The following is a 17,830-nucleotide window of genomic DNA, read 5'->3' as shown; positions in this document are numbered from 1 at the left end:
CGAAAGGCACAAGCATCTAAACACAGGCCGAGCAGGCTTCTATGTGGTCTCCCTTCTGTTCTATAGGGTTGCTCACACTGCACATATACTTTCAGACCAGACTGTTTGTGGAGAAGGCAATCTATGTGAGAAGAATGAGCCAAGACTTCTGATTCGAGTGGCAGACGGGAAAAATCCTGCAGATCCACGTTCTCCCGCAACCTTACTAAAGTCATGACAAGATTAAAAAAAAAAAATTAAAAGACGTAAACACACTCGGACAATGAAAGTAACAACAACATCTGGGAGACTAGAGAGCAGAAGAACGAGTGGTGACTGGGATCCAGCAGACCAGAAGAATTCAATCTCAACAAGCGGCGGGGGACAGGGGAGCCGGCCCACAGGGCTCCTGAGCAGGTCAGGAATTCGTGGAATCCGAGATCCCTTACACTGGGGAGTAAAGGCGAGACTGAAAACAGAAGGAGTGGTTTCAAGTCCTTTACACAAGGACTTCCAGCTCTAGATGGGTGTCCCCATCTCACTAGCTGGGCACCAGTTCCTGTCTACCCGGTAGAAGACTACGGGCTTATTCCCTGGAAAGGATCAAACACAGTATCTGGAGGAGAAGAACCAGGTAGTGCTTACAGCAGGGGTAGGGGCAGAAAAAGGAGAATCAGGGGAAACTTTTACACAATGAAGCCTCAGCTCCCTGGGCCCTTTGGCCTACTTGCTTCCCTGAGCACTGACAACTAAGTTTATCTTATCTTCTCCAAGTGAGAGCTTGAAAGTTTTTTGTTTCTTTATCCCAATGTTTATTTTTGAGAGAGACAGAGACAGAGAATGAGTGGGGAAGGGGCAGAGAGAGAGAGAGAGAGAGAGAGAGAGAGAGAGAGAGATACAGAATCTGAAGAAGGCTCCAGGCTCTGAGCTGTCAGCACAGAGCCCAAGGCAAGGCTCCAACCCATGAACTGTGAGATCATGACATGAGCTGAAGCCGGATGCTTAACCGACTGAGCCACCCAGGTGCCCCCTTGAAAAATTCTTGTTGGGAGTATCTGACCAGTCCAAGAGAAAAAAACCTAAAGGTATGATTACTAAAGCCTCCCCAATAAAACCACCAAGTACCCCTGGGGTGAGAGACTAAGAACAGACAAGTCCCACACAGGGACAGAGAACTGAATTAGCTTTACATGCCCCACTTTTAAAGATATAAACACATGAGAATTACTGCGCATCTAAGAAAAGCCATGAATATGAAAGACAGAAACCTAACAGAAACAAAAGGCAACTTGAGATAAACAGAGCTATACAGGGAGATGAAAACTGATCTATATTATTAATGTCAAAAAAAGCCTAAAGTTAACAGATAACATGTTCATGAAAGAACAGGATGCTACAACACAAAAAAGAGAAAAGAGTTGTTGAAGTAGGGAAAAAAACAAAAAATGGGTGATCAAAAATTTAGAACTCAGTAAGTGACTTAAGATAAATGTGAAAAAAATCCCCCAGGAAACAGAGCAAAAGGACAAAGAAATGAAAAATACAAGTTACGAGAATTAGAAGATCACTACAGGAGAGCCAACAAGAAAAAAAAAAAATCAAAAAAGTTTCACAGAACTAAAGGATTTGAGTTTTTAAGTTGAAAGGGCCTAACACATCTGGCTATGAAAACAGTCACACTCTGACGGGACCATGAAATTTAAGCCTGGAGTTTCCAAACAGGATTCTAAAACAAACAAAAAACAACAACAACAACTAAAATCACCATCACCACCACTACAAAAAGCAGATCAGATACAAAGAGTTCAAGATTAAAATGACACTGATCCTCTAGGGAGCAAAACTGGAAGCTTAGAAGCATTTAAATGGAGCAGTACTTTCAAAACCACGAGGGAAAATTATTCCCAACCTAGAATTCTACACCAATTAGACCATCAATCATGAGTTTGATAAGCAAAATGTCAGAAAACTGACCCCAATGCACCCTGGAGAAAGCCAAGAAAGGCCAAGACTTGGAGGCCAGCAAGAATCCTGCACAAGACGACAGGGGACTCCCTGGCCTGAGAATTCAGGGGGCCTAGGGCAGGGAGTGGGGTCAGTCTGTGGCGGGGGGGGGGGGGGGGGGTAGAGCCATGCAGCAGTTTGGACATCAACCAGTCCAAATGGGAGCAGACTGACCGGAAGCTCTGGAAGAAACCCCACCGAGCAGAGGACCAAGATGCAAATGCAGAGCATACCTGTTTGAAATTATTAAGAGGAGATTTGCACAACCGGGGGTGGGGGTAGATACTGGGGAGTGAACTGACAGGGATACAACTAAGTGATCAAACAGGACAGTAACTCCAGGGAGAAGAGCAGAGGAAGAGGACAAGGTTATCCTAATATACTCCAGGACAGCTACGAATAGCATTTACAAAGGCATTATACTGTGAACCCATGGGTCTGCCCCAAATGAAATCGTATTGGCAGGCTAAGGGCGGGTAGGGAGGGCAAGGGGGTGGATGGGGGGGGGGGGGGCATAGGGACATAGGAAAGGAAGGAAAAAGGGCTAAATTCTCACTTCCAAAGTGAAAAGCCAAGAGATAATACCAGAATGTGAAAAATCAAGGAGTAGCCATATTAGCACAGTATTTAGAATGACAGAAACACACCCACAATAAAAAGCTAAGTAGTTGAAAGTGAAGAAAACTAGAGAAGGGTTAGAGGGAATTGGAAGGGGAGAAACAGGGTTTAAAAAAATAATCTTAAAAGGGTCAAATAATTTATCAGGGCTATATATGGACACAAACTAAAGTGGTATAGAATTCATTATTCACTACCATATCCCTTACAATATTAGAAAAATATGTATGCCTGGATTTTATAGCACAATGCCATTTTTTTTAAATGTTTATTTTGAGAGAGAGAGAGCGCACGTGCAGTGGGGAGGGGCAGAGAGGGAGACAAGGAGAGAGAGAATCCCAAGCAGGCTCTGTGCTCTCAGCACAAAGCCCGATGCAGGGCTCGACCTCACGAACCTTGAGATCATGACCTGAGCCGGATTTAAGAGTTGGACCCTTAATCGACGAAGCCACCCAGGTGCCCCAATGCTATTCTTTTTAAATGACAATTTTGAGGTCTTCTCTCTTTGAAAGCACATTTAATGAAAAAAATTCACCTCCGATCGTTTGTTACTACCTAGACACTGGCCAGATACACTGCATACATAAAGGCTAATTTATGAAGAGTTATTTGCTAAGTCAACATTCCTCCAGTCTTTTAAACTAGCAGCCTTTCTTACTTTTTAACTTTCATTTATTTTACAACCCACCTTTTTCCTCAAAGGAGTCAAATAGTTATCTTTTTCTTATATCACAAATTTCTCTTAAATGTATAAAGATACAAGTGAGTTGGGGCATTATAGAGTGTTAATTAGAACATACTTTAGTCCTTTTTTCCTTTTTCAAAGAACTAAGTAGTAGAAATAAGGGAATTTGTTTTCTCTTAACATTTAGCTTGAACCCTACCAAAATGTTTATTCCTTTATTCCTTCTGTGTAATCTGAAAAGCAAGACACAACAAGCATTAATTCACAAAACAAGGTTTTTCTTTGTTACGAAGTCGTTCTTACCAAAAAGCAATACAAGTCCAAATGTACCTACTTCAAAATAGTATTAAGATTCCATGACACAGGTATTGTAATCATAAAATTCCCCATTTAAATTTTGGCTTTCATGAAATGTCATTTCTTAAGCAAGGTAAGAGAATTTTGACTGAAATAATCATGTATTGGTATTTTGATTGAAATAATCATGTATTATCAGTGTACTGGATTCCACTGACTTTCCAACTAATTTGCTTCCATTATTTCCTTGAAAATACATATTTTCAAGACAGTGGTTTGAAGGAACTCAAGGTCTTATTTTTTTAAATATATTGTGAAATACATCGTATTTGATTGTCAAAATACAGCACTGCAAATCTCCACTACAGAACCCAGGCTCACCCAGAAGTTTTCATTCCAAGAAAATTCCTCTGACACTGAAGGATACTTGTGCAACGACAAAATCTGAGGCACAGGCTTCAAAATTAAAAGGTCATTCTGATGAAGCATCTCAATTTTCCCTAAGAGTTTTGTTATTTTGTGTTGTTTGAATTGACTAATCCTCAAATGGGTTTCAACCACTCTGAAGATTTTCCAAAGTATAACCATGTTAGAATTAGAAGAGACCCTAAATATATTAATTGGACCTACAGTCCAATCTCTTCTCGTCGATATAAAACTGTGGCATAGAGAAGTTAACTCAGTTAGCAAGACTCCTGGGTTAATCCAGAGTCTCCTAATACAAGTACTACCTGATATGTTTCAGCAACCAGCAGGAAAGTATTTTTTATTAGGTAACTTTTATCTTTGTATTCACACATAAAGGGATGTTCTATCTTCATGCAAAATCAAACTAGGATTCTGTTTATTGCCCAAAAGACAGACAGTCCAATTATAGCTGTTACTGAAACCAGAAACGTATTTCCAAGTTATCTTCCTATATCAGGTTAGTGACTTGATTTGATTTGCACCAAGTAGGGCATATGATCATAGGGTATTATTGCTGTTTTTTCTCTAGTCCTACTAGATCACAGAGGACAACAAGTTATGGGGGGTTGGCAGGAAGCTGTCATATCAGTTAAGACTAAAATCCATCAATAGACCCTATTCACTGAACAAAAACCGGGAAATCTTCCTTACCGATGCTCCAGAGAGCAATCCCTTAGACGGTTATAACATTGGAACAGCAAACAGCCGATGTAAGTTTTAGGCTGCACTTAAGTGAAACGTGTTGATGTTCTCATCTTTTAAAAAGAAAATGTAAAAATAGTCAAAAGTTAAGGAAGGATGTAGAGATTAGTGGACAAAACCCCAAATAATGAACATGCTTGTCCAGAGCAGATCTGTTTAACCAGACAAGTAATCTGAACAGGTGGAAATGCTAAGTCACAAATTTGTTCAGAGATCTTCGGTTACTGGTTGATTCTACTAGGAACGTGTTTGGCTGCAAGTAACAGAAAACTCACTTTATGGTGCTTTACACCAAGGGTCAACAAGCTTAAAAGGGCCAGAGAGTAAACATTTTAGGCTTGTGGGCCAAACAGTCTCTGTGGCAACTACTCAACTCTGTCCTCGTAGCACGAAAGCACAAATGGGTGTGATGGTGTCCCAACAACACGTCATTTACAAAAAATGGCAGCCAGCCCACAGGATAATTTGCCAACCACCAGTTTAATCAAAATGTCAACCCCTGGTGTAAAGAGATAGGACTGGAGTGCGTGGGTGGCTCAGTTGGTTAAGCATCCAGCTCTTGATTTCGGCTCAGGTCGTAATCTCACAGTTCATGGAATTGAGCTGTGCATCGGGCTCTGTGCTGACAGCATGGAGCCTGCTTGGGATGTTCTCTTTCTCTCTCTGCCCCTCCCCCCAAATAAATAAGTAAACTTCAAAAAAAAAATATATATATATAGAGAGAGAGAGAGAGAGAGAGAGAGTACTTAAAAAATAAATAATTTAAAAAACCCTCCAAGGTAGCAAGAAGGCTACAGTAGCTCCACATGTCATAGCGATGTTCAAGGTAAGAGGAACAGCAAGGGGGCGGGGTAAGGGGTGGGGGAACTGAGGCAATCACATCCGTCCCTTTCATAAGAAAGCAGAAGTTTTCCCAAAAGCACCTCTAGCAGACGACACCACCACTCCCATCATTGGTCAGGACAAAGCAACTCAGATGGACACAACCTAGGAGTCCTAAGCATCTTAGACAAATCGTGATTCACTGCCTAGGTCTGGACACATTGCTACCTCAAATAAAACTACGGTTCTTATACCAAAAATGGATGAATGGCTATTGGGTATGCAGTTAACAGTATCTGTCACACTGGACTTTATTTTTTATATTTTCTCTACTGGTATAATCTCAAAAAATGAAGTACACTTTCTTAGCTTTGATCTAATTAGTCAAATGGAGATTAAGGTTAAGCAGGTAAGATGGGGGGGGGGATCAAAGTCAGTCTATCTCTGGCTCCCTAAAAGTAGTGTTTTAATGGGGAAGCAGGGACCGACACACCTGAATGACAGTGCTGCAGCCCAGCTTTGGGGCAAAAACACTTAACCTAGCCATGCCTCCCTCCATCTGCAACTGGAAAAGCGAGATTGTTCGATGAGATGCTCTCTAAGGTCTAACATCCTAGGAGTTCTTTAAATAGGTTATTTGATCAAGAAAATATAGCATAAAGTATACAGTCAAAATTTCATTCGAAAATAGCAAACCCCAAATCATAAATGTGGAAAATTCTCAGAGAAGGTAGTCTTCAACTGAAGAAAAAGGATTTTATTCAAATAATGCTTCGCACGCATTGCAAAAAGATTGGCATTCCGTTCATCCCTTCCAATTTCTAAGAAAACACACGTGTAAGAAGGGCAGTTAACTTTTTAAAAACACTATAAATGTGTCTTGTAAAAATTATACTGTTTCTTACAACAAACTTAAAATAGTTCAAGTCCAAGATGGTAACTGTTCTAGACAGATTACTAACGCAAGAAGCACCCCCCATAACCCCATCCCCCGCTGCCATAACTCTGATTAAGCACTGTAAAAGATAAAAAACATAAATCTGATTACTGCCTTAAGTTTATTTTTGAGAGCAAGTGAGTGGGGGGAGGGGCAGGCAGAGAGGGAGAAGGGATCCCAAGCAGGCTCCGTGCTCGAGCCCACAAACTGTGAGATCCTGGCCTGAGCCAAAACCAAGAGTCTAATGCTTCATCGACAGAGCCAGTTACCCAGGCACCCAGTAATCAGACTTATTTTGAGGCACTGCTCAAATGATAACCCTTTTAACAATAAATTAATCAAAACAAAGTAAAAATCATTGCGTCCTTAAGAAATATGCTTTGCAAGAGGAATCCAAAAGGATAACTCTTAGCTACCTGAGCAAAACCGGCAAGAAAGGAAAAGACCAGGAGGGACGGGGCAAGGAAGTTTTGGAGGAAAATTCTGTTTAGCAAAAATGTTCCCGTGTTTTTTCTGAGAAATCTAGCTTTATATCAACATAACATAGATAAATTCTCAGTAACTTAGTCATAACTCCATCAAAAAATACACCCCAAACTAAGTGAATGCTTGATTGCTTGAATACAGAAAATTATTTTAATTTAGTGCACTTAATTCAATATTTAAAGACTTGGAAAATGGACGGAACTGAAAATCCATCGCATTATGTTGGAGAGAATGTGACTTGTAATTAGTGCTGAAATAAAACACCAACATCGTTTTGTTGTTGTTGTTACCGTGTTAAAGCGCACTTATCACTAAATTTGAACACATGTGTGAGTGAGAAGCCTTTACAGAGAGCCCAAATAGAGTCTATCAAATGATTGCTGTATGGCACAAGAGCGAAAGGAAGGGGAGGCTGGAAGAAGAAAGGAAGGAAGGAAGGGCAGAAGGAGGGGGGGTAAAACCACCTCAGAGACGCAGGGGCTACTGGAGGTTAGCAGGAAGTCTCCAGTGCGGTGCACATTTAATACCGCTCTTTATTCAGTAATGGAGATCACTTTGCACCAGCCACCGGGCTAGATGAGAGATACCCTGTGAGTGAGGATTCTGCCCTGTAACAGAGCAGGCAGTAGTTCTCAATCCTGACATACCAAAGGGGTTAGCAGGGGTTTCCCCAAATGCCCGTTCTCAGACAGATGAAAGAGCTTCCTTTGAAAAATGCTGGAGCTTTTCACCTCTGCAAAGCCTGTTTCCCTATATATTGTCTGCCATGGCCGTCTGGGAGTTTTAATCAACCCCCAGCCTCTTCACCATTTGTCATCTGCACCAACATACAATAGGAAAACACATTTTCAGACATGCCTCAGCATGCCAGGGATGGGATGGACCCTCGCTACTCAAACCGCTTTGGACAAAACGTGCTAAATATGTGGCGGGATCCATTTATGCAAAAAGACGCACACGCGAAGTTTAACCTGAAGTGTCCTGAATGCTCCACGTAGGCATTTCCCTACTTCCAGCTTTATCACATCAGTGATTGAGAATTTAAGAGGGTTTGGGTCATATTTATTTATTTATTCTAAACCCTCATGTCTCTCACTTTCCACGCAGGAACCAGTGACTCTTGCATAGCATAGTAGCTGTGACCCCACGTTGGAAGGAGGTATGATCAAAGGCAGCCTGGCCAGACTTGGGAAAACATTTCCACTGAGAATGGACATACTGCCTGTCAAAAGGTTATTCCCACCGCGTTGGGGCAGGAGATCACGTTACCCCAGAGTAACAACATGAAAGGGCAGAATCTGGCCAGAGTCACCCACATACATGTTTTTCTTTCCAACAAGGGCAAATGGGAGACACTGACCTGAACAGAACATCCTTCTTATCACTTGCGGGTGGGTGGGGGCGGAAAGGGTGCCTTTCCCTAATCAATACAGCCCCTGAGCCACAGCCACTGTTTAATTCCTTTTATATTTTTCTTTTCATTCAGAAACAGCTCACATTCAATAAGACTTTTCTGTCTTAAACTTTTTTTTTTTTTTTTTTTTTTTAAATCCGAGCAATCACAAGCTATATTCTGTGGAAGACAAAATAACTTTGGAGGCGTAAATCTTAATGTCAATGACAGGAAGGCTTTGGTGAACCATTACCATAAATCTGACAAACGCTAATTTGATGGGTGGCTGTATCTGTCTGCTGCACGGCCAGTCTAGACAGTCTATTGAGAAATCCTAAAACACAACTGTTTGTTCCCTGTAACACCATCTGGATATGGCAATAAGCGCCGACCCAGCGCCATTCACACATGGATCAAAGCACATGCTAATGCTATCATGAAGTCATACACATAAAAAATTCAATCTGAGAACTCGAAGCAATTTTCCTAAGTCTTCAGTGAAGAAACCCCAGACTTAGTGTGACTCAAGCTAAGTGCATGAAGGGGGGAGAGGGGGGAAAAAAGGAACCGAATATTTAATGAGCTTGGGCTTCCAGAGGAATGTTAGGCCACCCATTGTATTGGAAAAGGCTCATGTCACACTTCAGTCATGGTACCCGTCAGGGTGCCCCTTTACAAAAATTGATCTGAGGACCTTTGTAATTACCTGTTTCAGCCGGGGAGGGGCGGGGGAGGGGGAGCACTGCAGATTCATGACAAGAAATAAAAGAAGGGATCCAAGGTGTAAATCTAACATTATATTATATTGGTCTGAGCTGGCAGAAATTTTCAATATTGCACACGATATTAAAAACCTTTCTCATTAAACAGCACTGTGGCATTAGATCAAAGAATCAAGGGCCTCCTATTGAACTCCTTTAAATATTACAAACATAAGAGCAAGTCTGGCTGTGCATAAAATAGAAACAAAGCCAATTTTTTTTTTTTTTTTTTTTTTTTTTTTCCACCCTCATCCTATAGCTGGCTGGAGAGAAACACTGCTTGAGAAATCGATTTCTAGTCAAATGGGGGAGAATCCGGACTTCTCCCAAGGTACTGAATAAGGCAGAAATGAATCCAGCCCTGTACAAATTCGCTGACAGGAAATTTTCGGTCAATATGTTACTCCTATCAAAACTTTAAGCTACTCTTTCAAAATGTATCACTCAACAGCAATGCTTCAATTGCACGCCCTCCCAGCCCTGCTTATGCCTCATCACTCCGCGAACCAAACTTCCCGGGGAGATAGGAAATGCTCCCTACGCCCAGTGTTTCGCTCCACTGTGAGCCACTAGAAGAAACTTCGATTTCTTTGCTTCTTGGCTGGCTCACGTCCGATAGAAGAACACAACTAAAACTCTTGGGAATGTGTTATTAGTATATTCATCTGTTTGCTGGGAGACCCCAAACATGGCCCCAGGTCTCATACATCCTAGCATAAGCTTCCCAAATTCCCACCAACGTGTTTTACTTTGCAGCAGTTGTTTCTACATCACATGTGTATGTATACGTGCACGTACACACGCACACACCACGAATACATTTTTAAAATTTACTAATCATGTCACGGGGTTAAAAAAAATAGGAACAAAACCTGTTAAGAATTACAAGCCATATCACCAGGAGCTTCCACAGGCTATGGCTTATGTTGCAAATTTCAAGGCTATATAGTGGTTAAGACTACTGGAATATCCTCACAGGGTAAGCAAAAAAAAAAAAAAAAAATGGTAACTGAAACAGGGCTTTTATAATACTTAGCAGCACACAGATGTTTGATCTCTTTCTACTCTACCTGCTAAAGCCTTTAAAGGTAACCAAGAATAAAACATTACATTCCAGTTTTTATAATGTCTCAAGAAAAAAAAAAAAAGCTCAATTCTGTAATTAGTCATTTTACCATTCTAGATACAAATTCAGTAGAGAGAAAATGAAAGGTAAACAGTTTAGCCATAGTTTTCCTAAAATTCAGTTCAATTTGAAAGACTTCTCACCAAATATTTCACAAAATATATTTATCTTCTTCTCAAGTGGAATATTCTTAACAATATTTTTGTTTCTTAAAAAGGAAAAATCATCAATTTCACCCTCCCATAGTATGAAACCTTCCCTAGAAATATTTAAAAATTTTAGAAGTTTAGGAAATATATTCTGCTAATCGTCTGTGCAAATTTCCATTTAAACGATATCATTTATAGGTATTTCATATTCAACCTAAAATAGATTATTGATTATTACATAATACATTACTACTACAACATAATCCGGATCACAAAGAAAAACAGAACAGCCTATTTTTTTGTACTGCAGGTTTCCGTAAAGCAACTGCAAAAAAAAAAAAAAAACCTTCAAAAAGGTAATTTACCCATCCCCAAAGATAGCCTTAGTCCCTGAACTTCCAAATAAACAAACTGTAAAGATTTTGCTATTTTGGTATACAAGCTAGTTAATATACACGAAGACATACATCTTAACAGGATTAAAAATATTTCATTTGCAAAGCATATGTGCAGACCCACAGGAATAAAAAGAAGTAACATTTACACACAAATGCACATCTCAGATGATCCACCATAATGATCAGATGTTACCCTAGATAGAATTAAGAAAAAACAGTTGAGACAATATAAGTGAGAAATCATAATCATGCTTGTTAACCATTTTATACATTTATATAGACTTTTTACAAATATAGTTTAAAACTTTTATGCCATTCCCATGCTGGACTGACTACATTACAACTGATAATCATGTTGTCTAGCAGTAATGGCTTTCTTTCAGGCTGTGGCTATAATTCGGTAAGTTTAAAAAGGGAGAGAAAAAAAATCACCCAAACATTGCTTAATGTAGCTAATCAGGCTTTTTCAAAATTAGGCTGGGGATTTAATGTTAGGCAGCATATGAAGGAATTTAAAAATGTTGTAGTGGAACAGTACTGCCATCTACTGGCAACTGTTTAGCAGTGCCTGTGGAGTGTCTTCAAGAACAGCCTATTAGAGCTGACCAAAGGGGAGCCCTTCAGTTCACTTTGCACTGGGAACCAAAAAGAAAAACAGAAGAGTTAGATGGCTCACAGTTTTTCCCTGACTTTAAAAAAAAAAAAAAAAAAAAAAAAAAAATACCTTTTCCTTTCAACGGTAAACCGTTTTTTTTTTTTTTACTTTTGAAAATTTAAAACGTAGTGACCTACAGACTATACTAGCCTAGTAATGAATAGCCAACCAAGAAGAGAATCACGCTTCTACTATGGAACGCTCGTGCTCCTGCAGATTATTCTCTTCAATGCCACAAAATATTGTATTCTAATTCTGCATGAGAGATACATCTTCTGAAGAAAGCAGATCACAAGCCGGCATAAGCAAGCCTACATGTCAGCATTCGTATGTTAATCCTAAAAGCGTTCTATATTACTACCAAGACAATCACTTTATTTGGGGTCCCTGTGGATTCAAGTCTGGCTCTGGATTCCCGTTGCACCAGTAAAGCCCCTCTGGGAGGGAGCACGGTACACACCGAAATCCCAGATTTGAGTGACCTAAAGCAAAATCCATGCGTATCAGACAAGCCTACAATGGTATCACCAGAACAGAAGAACCTTTGCACACCTTTTTAATCCTCAAAGATAGATACTAGAGGCTTTATACAAGTTCTACCAATTTTTTAGTGGTTTAAAAGTTTATGTCAAGTGGGGAAATACACAATATGAGGATTCTTTCAAGTAACTTGTACCTGCATAATGGAACAACTCAACTCTTGTAGATGGACGCTGCATTAGACTGCTAAAATATATATACACTTATGGGCTATGAATTTTAACATTTTAGAGAAAAACTGCTACTGCTATTTTTTTTTCCTTAAAGACAATAATCTAAAAACACAGATTACAGACACAAAACATGTAAATGACAGATTTTAAAAAGGACTTAGTCTCCACTAACATAGCCGTTTTAGGCCACATAATTGCAGAACTCCAAAGAACCACAAAATAAACCGAAAACCCCAGACATAAAGAGATCCACTTATTAATTAAAAGCAGCTCTCTTGCGCTATTAAAATAAGGTTGGCCATGCATACTTTATTGCCGTCACAGTCTCAGATGGGGCAGTATTCAAAACACATAAAAGTAAAGTTGAATAGTTCTCTATGTAGGGAATGGAGTTAAGTCATGTCTGCTTGCACAAAACTGTTTTGCAAAGAAGCCACATATAGAGGATCAGAGTGGAAGGAAAACAAAACAAAACAAAAAGAGTAAAAGCATCAAATCTCAAATTCAATGCTCCTCTTTGGGAGGGAGGGACAGTGAGGTGTATTGCAAACAACAGGAGCTGAACCAAGAAGGTCTAAAACTTGCCCTGTTTTTAAAAACAGGGACCAGGAACCAAGACAATCTGCAAAAGAAAGAGACGGGGAACTCATTTTTAAATTACATGTTAAATGAATACAAGTTATTTGAAGGACCTTTTATAAGCCTGGTTTTTGTTTTTAACTAATATGATACAGACTGCATTGGTTTCTCTGGGGGGAAAAAAAGGCAATAGTCACAAAAAGAGTGGGAGGACCAAGAGGAGGAGAAGAAGAAGGTGGGGACAAAGAACAGAAACTACTAATATTTCATAATGTGATTTTTAGGAATTTCTAAAAACTGCCCTAGAAATAGTATGACCAAAAAATTATTCCTCATACCGACTATTCTTTCAAAGCTATAGGTGACTATCTAGCAAAAATTAAGCACCTCACACAAAGTTAGCCTTTCCAGATTTCACATGAATTTCTTCAGGAGGGGGATAACTTAGCAGATCTCTCGGAATAACCACCCACCTTTCTTTGTAGTGCCCTCACTGAATGCCAGAGCATACCAAAATTATTTATCACCTTTAAAAAGTATGGGAAGAAATTCCTACAATAGGTTATAAAAACACAACACTATCGTGGTATTTTACGGGGTACTAATAACCATGTAACTACTTCAACTGTATGGTAACTGCCATATAATTATGATGTCTCATGATTTATGTCTCACAGATTACAGGATACGAAAGCCAGTTACCTGTTACCATACATAGACATTTGTGGTTGGCAGGTGTGGAAAAGTTTGCTATAAGGGTCAAAATCGGCTTTGAAATTGATCTAACCTATGAATAAGATTGCTTTATCTTCCCCTCTCCTCCATTTGTGTGCGTTGTAGATGAAAGGAGGAAACCTAGAAGCTTCTACAGGAGATCTATAGCTTTTCAGAGTCCGTGGCTGGTCTAAGCGGAATCTGCCATTAAACTGTTTTCAGCTGGTTTCCTCCCCCAGAGTGTGTTCTCCCTTTAAGTTTCTGTTTGACAGGTTTCGTTACCTTGAAATATTCTGGCATGGAATTCAGACACCAGTGGCCTTAGCTTAGAAACATTTCCTCTTTCTTAATTTTTAATACAATAATCAGCCCCTTTAACCCCCCATCCCACATTTCAAGGCACTCTAGGTACAGGGGACCTTAAAAAGCAGAGATTTGGCAACTGGACTGCTTCCACTTTGCTACATGTTTACTAGTGTGATTAAATGGGGCTTATTCTGTAATTACACTAAACCCCATTCAATTTCCTTCTGAAATCAGCAATGGACTCTAGCAAGAGATAGGAAACAATGACCACGTAATTTATCATTCTTTGTTTAGTTTGGGGAACTATGGCCAGTATGCTGTGCTGTCTGCTTTGGTGAGACCCAGGGCACCGACTCCAGCCTCAGCACTAAGATGGAGAAGTACTAGGAGTGAAATGGTAGGCACTTTTTTTTTTTTTTTTACATTCTGACTCAAATTCCAGAATTTAGGGCAGCAAAAAGAATTCTCCACTAGCCCCTGCCCACCCCCCGCCCCCAAATCTAACATTTTCTTGCTGCTCAAAGTCTAATTTCCTTCCCCAAATTACCTCACCATATGGAAGGAAAGAATCGCTACCTTTATCTGCATTTTGTATCAGTTTGGGCATTCAGGACAACTGTGTGTTCCCTTTTCATTTCCTTGTTTTGTAAGGTTAAGACCCAAAATATGCACCTCCAGAGTTGTAGTACATTTCATGTAAGTCAGAAGATATGAAAATGAAATGATTTTATAACGACTTTGCTTTAATAGGGGTTTTACACAGGGGGGTTCCTGGGAAGATGTCCAGGCAAATCGTGTCCAAAGCCCAGAGTGAAGGGAAAATGCACCTTGATGCACAACATAGTTGAAGAGAGATTTGCTGATGTGTCATTTTAAATGAAATACAAACTTCAATTCCAGCTCAGTTAGGAGAGCGTTCCTTTGTCCTCCTACTTCAGCAATCTCTCTTTCCTTTTCTTTTGAATCTTAGGATTGAAAAACCACTCAAGAAAGCTGGCGTGTATATACACACCACCCCCCCCCCACACACACACACACACACAAATATACACACACACTCATCTTCAAACAAGGGTTAAGAAGAGCCTGGCTGGTTTAAGAGAAAAATCTATCCAAAACGATCCCACTCTTAAGCATGAATTTCACACAAAGAACTAGATATAAACAACCCACATCTGATAAGAAGTCTCTTTCAAGCTTACAACAGGAACCCTGCCCCTCCCCCCCCCCCCCCCAAAAAAAAGTCATGGGGGCCCAAAGAAATAATTTTTCTCTTATTTGGCCAGAAGCATGTGTGTGTGCGCACACTTGCACCTCCTCAGCAATGGTTTTTGTTTAAAAGTTTGGAACAATTCTGAACAACGAAAAGGCCGGAGAAATCCAAGTGACTTGGAAAATACTCCCTCTATGCAATAGAGGCATAAACAAATTCTAAAAGCCAATTTTATATATCTGAGGAGGAGAAGTACACATGAATCCAGCTGAACCAAAAGCTCAATCCCGACAGGGCAAGTAAGCAAGTTTCTCTTGAACCCAAATGATTCTCACATTTCTGAGGCACCATTCCGTTACTTGAGGTGTCCTGTGGACAAAAACTTGAAGAGACAGCATAATTCCGTCAGCTCCTTGGCATTTTATTGAAAAAAGGGAGACTGACTGTTTTCACCTACAAGATTTAGGAATAGAGAGTATGGCAGTGAGGTGGCACCGTGCTTCCAAAAGTTCCCCAAACCCTCAAATCTCATGTCCAGTTGATAACGGATGTGGCTAGGGCTCACCCCATTAAAAAAAAAAAAAAATCAAGAACTACAAATTGTTGAAGCCTCCTATTTGGACACTGTGGTGCTTGTTCTACAAGAGTCATCGCGGTGTTCTAGGAGTTTCTCATCTAAATTAGCACTGACACTGCAGGGCAGTGATACATCAAAGTTATGTTGGTCTTACAAGCACAGACGATCATCGCCTTAAAAGGCATTGAAGTATTTGTACTGTTCGAAGGTAGGGAATGGGAGGTGGGGGGAGCGGAGATATATATTCCTTCTTTCACCTTCCACCCAGCGCTCTCCCCAAAGAGGGGGATCAGTAGGAAGCTTTCCATCTGCCCACTGGGATTAAATTGGAGGGTACTAGCGAAAAACGGGAAAATGCTTCCCACTCTTGTACCTCAAAGCCTGGCCTAAGTGTAATTCATGAAAGGAGACCTGGCCTCTGGGAGCGAGGCTAGGCCTTGAAACCGTCATGTGTCATGTTATCTAAAGACAGCTGAGTGTGAGGGTAAAGGTCTCCCACCCTCTTTTCAGGACAACAGTGGACCATGCACCCACCCTTTTTAAAAACAAAAAACATCAAATGTTTATTTTATTTATTTTTTGAGAGAGAAGAGAGAGAACCCACATGCAAGAACTGTGGAGAGGCAGAGACAGAGAGGTGAGAGAATCCCAAGAAGGCTTTGTGCTGGCAGCACAGAGCCAGGTGCAGGGCTCGAACTCACTGACTGAGATCGTGACCCAAGCCAAAATCAAGAGTCGGACGCTTAACTGACTGAGCCACCCAGGCTCCCCAAAAACAGTCAAATTTTTTAATTAAAGGCTATTTAAAAATTTTATATTCAAAATGGCTTGAGTAAAAAGACCCTGTTGGAAGTATTTATATTAAGACTAAAGAATTAAAATCTTTAATATTTCCAATATTAACGGTACCTTTCTTGAGGCATTTGTGAGTTCACATGCAGTAGGCCGCAGTAGGCTGAATCTTACTGCCATTCTAAAACCTCTTACGCAGGTAACTGCAAAGATCCAGAAAGGTCTATTGGCTGCCTGATAATTGATTAGAACTTATTTAAACCACTCAGCATAGGCCTCCATTTTATAGATTATTGGGGCTTTCAGAGATGAACTTGCTGAACTGCATTATCTAAATGTGAAAACAAAAGACTTGATCCATTTTAAGGTCTCAAATCAAAGTTTCAAGAAAATAAATCCAAATAGCATTGACCTGAGAAGTTAACTACGTACAAACAAAATAGCATTTATCTGCAACACAGTCCTTTCAAAAATTTACTGTCTAATGAGCAACAGATCTACATTATACACTTAACACCAGGCAAATTGGATCAAGTGCTAAGATTGAGAATAAATAGCAACCATGAGAGCACAGGGGATGGCAAGGGCCTCCCTGCACTAGAGAATTGGAGGCATCTCAGGAGAAAGTTAGAGAAAGGTGGTTGCATTTGAGCAGAGCTTGAATGTTAGATGCATCCTGAGCAAGGAGTAAAGCATAAATACGAGTAGACGAAAACAATTCAGGGCCGAGTCCAGAAACAGATGTGGCTGGAGTTTAAATTCTACAAGGATAAAGTGTGCTTGTGGCCATGCAACGAAGGGACGTCAAGGACCATTATATTTGAGGAAGCTGTGTCTCCGCAGAGTGGAGTTAGAAGGAGAGGAAGGCAGTCACGAGGGGGTGTCCAAGTTGAGTGTCCAAGCTGGAACTCCAACCACGACGACAGAACGCACCGTGGTGATCCCCCACAACAGAATGCCTCGCCATCACACTGGATAATGGTAGGAGGAGGGACCAGGAGGACAGGAATGTGGTATTGCAACTAAGCCACAGGAAACAGTTGTAGGAGGAAAAAACAAAAAGGAGTTTAATTTTGAAGAATATGAATTTGAGGGGCCAGCAGGTCAGACACGTAAACAGAATCAGTGGGGAGAACGAGAGGTTAACTGGTTAGTGGGCTGATTTCACATGTGCCACTATCCAAAATAATTCCAAATGGTTCAAACACCACTATATGGAAAAAAACATAAATAGCTATAAATCGGCATCTGGACTCAGCAGTTAGAGATTAGATTGTGAAACTCAAGAAGAATCTAGGGACTGAAATTGAAAACTTGGACATCAATGTAAAAAGGATAGTTGTCACCGCCCCTTGAGAGTGGGAGGGGTGAGGAAGGGTGGGAAGGAATTCTTTCGTCTTTTTTTTTTTTTTTAACTTTGTAACCTGCTTTTTAGTCTTTGTATTTTTATCAAAGA

The 17,830-nt window shown here is 40.3% G+C and overlaps 1 protein-coding gene across 2 annotated transcripts in view; it reads right to left on the bottom strand.

Annotated features, from left to right (window-relative positions):
* Positions 1-17,830, bottom strand: part of ARL15 (ADP ribosylation factor like GTPase 15) — a 407,980-nt gene that overhangs the window by 297,264 nt on the left and 92,886 nt on the right. The window lies entirely within an intron of this gene.

The sequence above is a fragment of the Lynx canadensis genome, chromosome A1 (genome assembly GCF_007474595.2).
Source record: "Lynx canadensis isolate LIC74 chromosome A1, mLynCan4.pri.v2, whole genome shotgun sequence".
Taxonomy (NCBI): domain Eukaryota; kingdom Metazoa; phylum Chordata; class Mammalia; order Carnivora; family Felidae; genus Lynx; species Lynx canadensis.
Note: the sequence above shows the minus strand (reverse complement) of the source record. Positions and strands in the feature narration are given on the sequence as shown.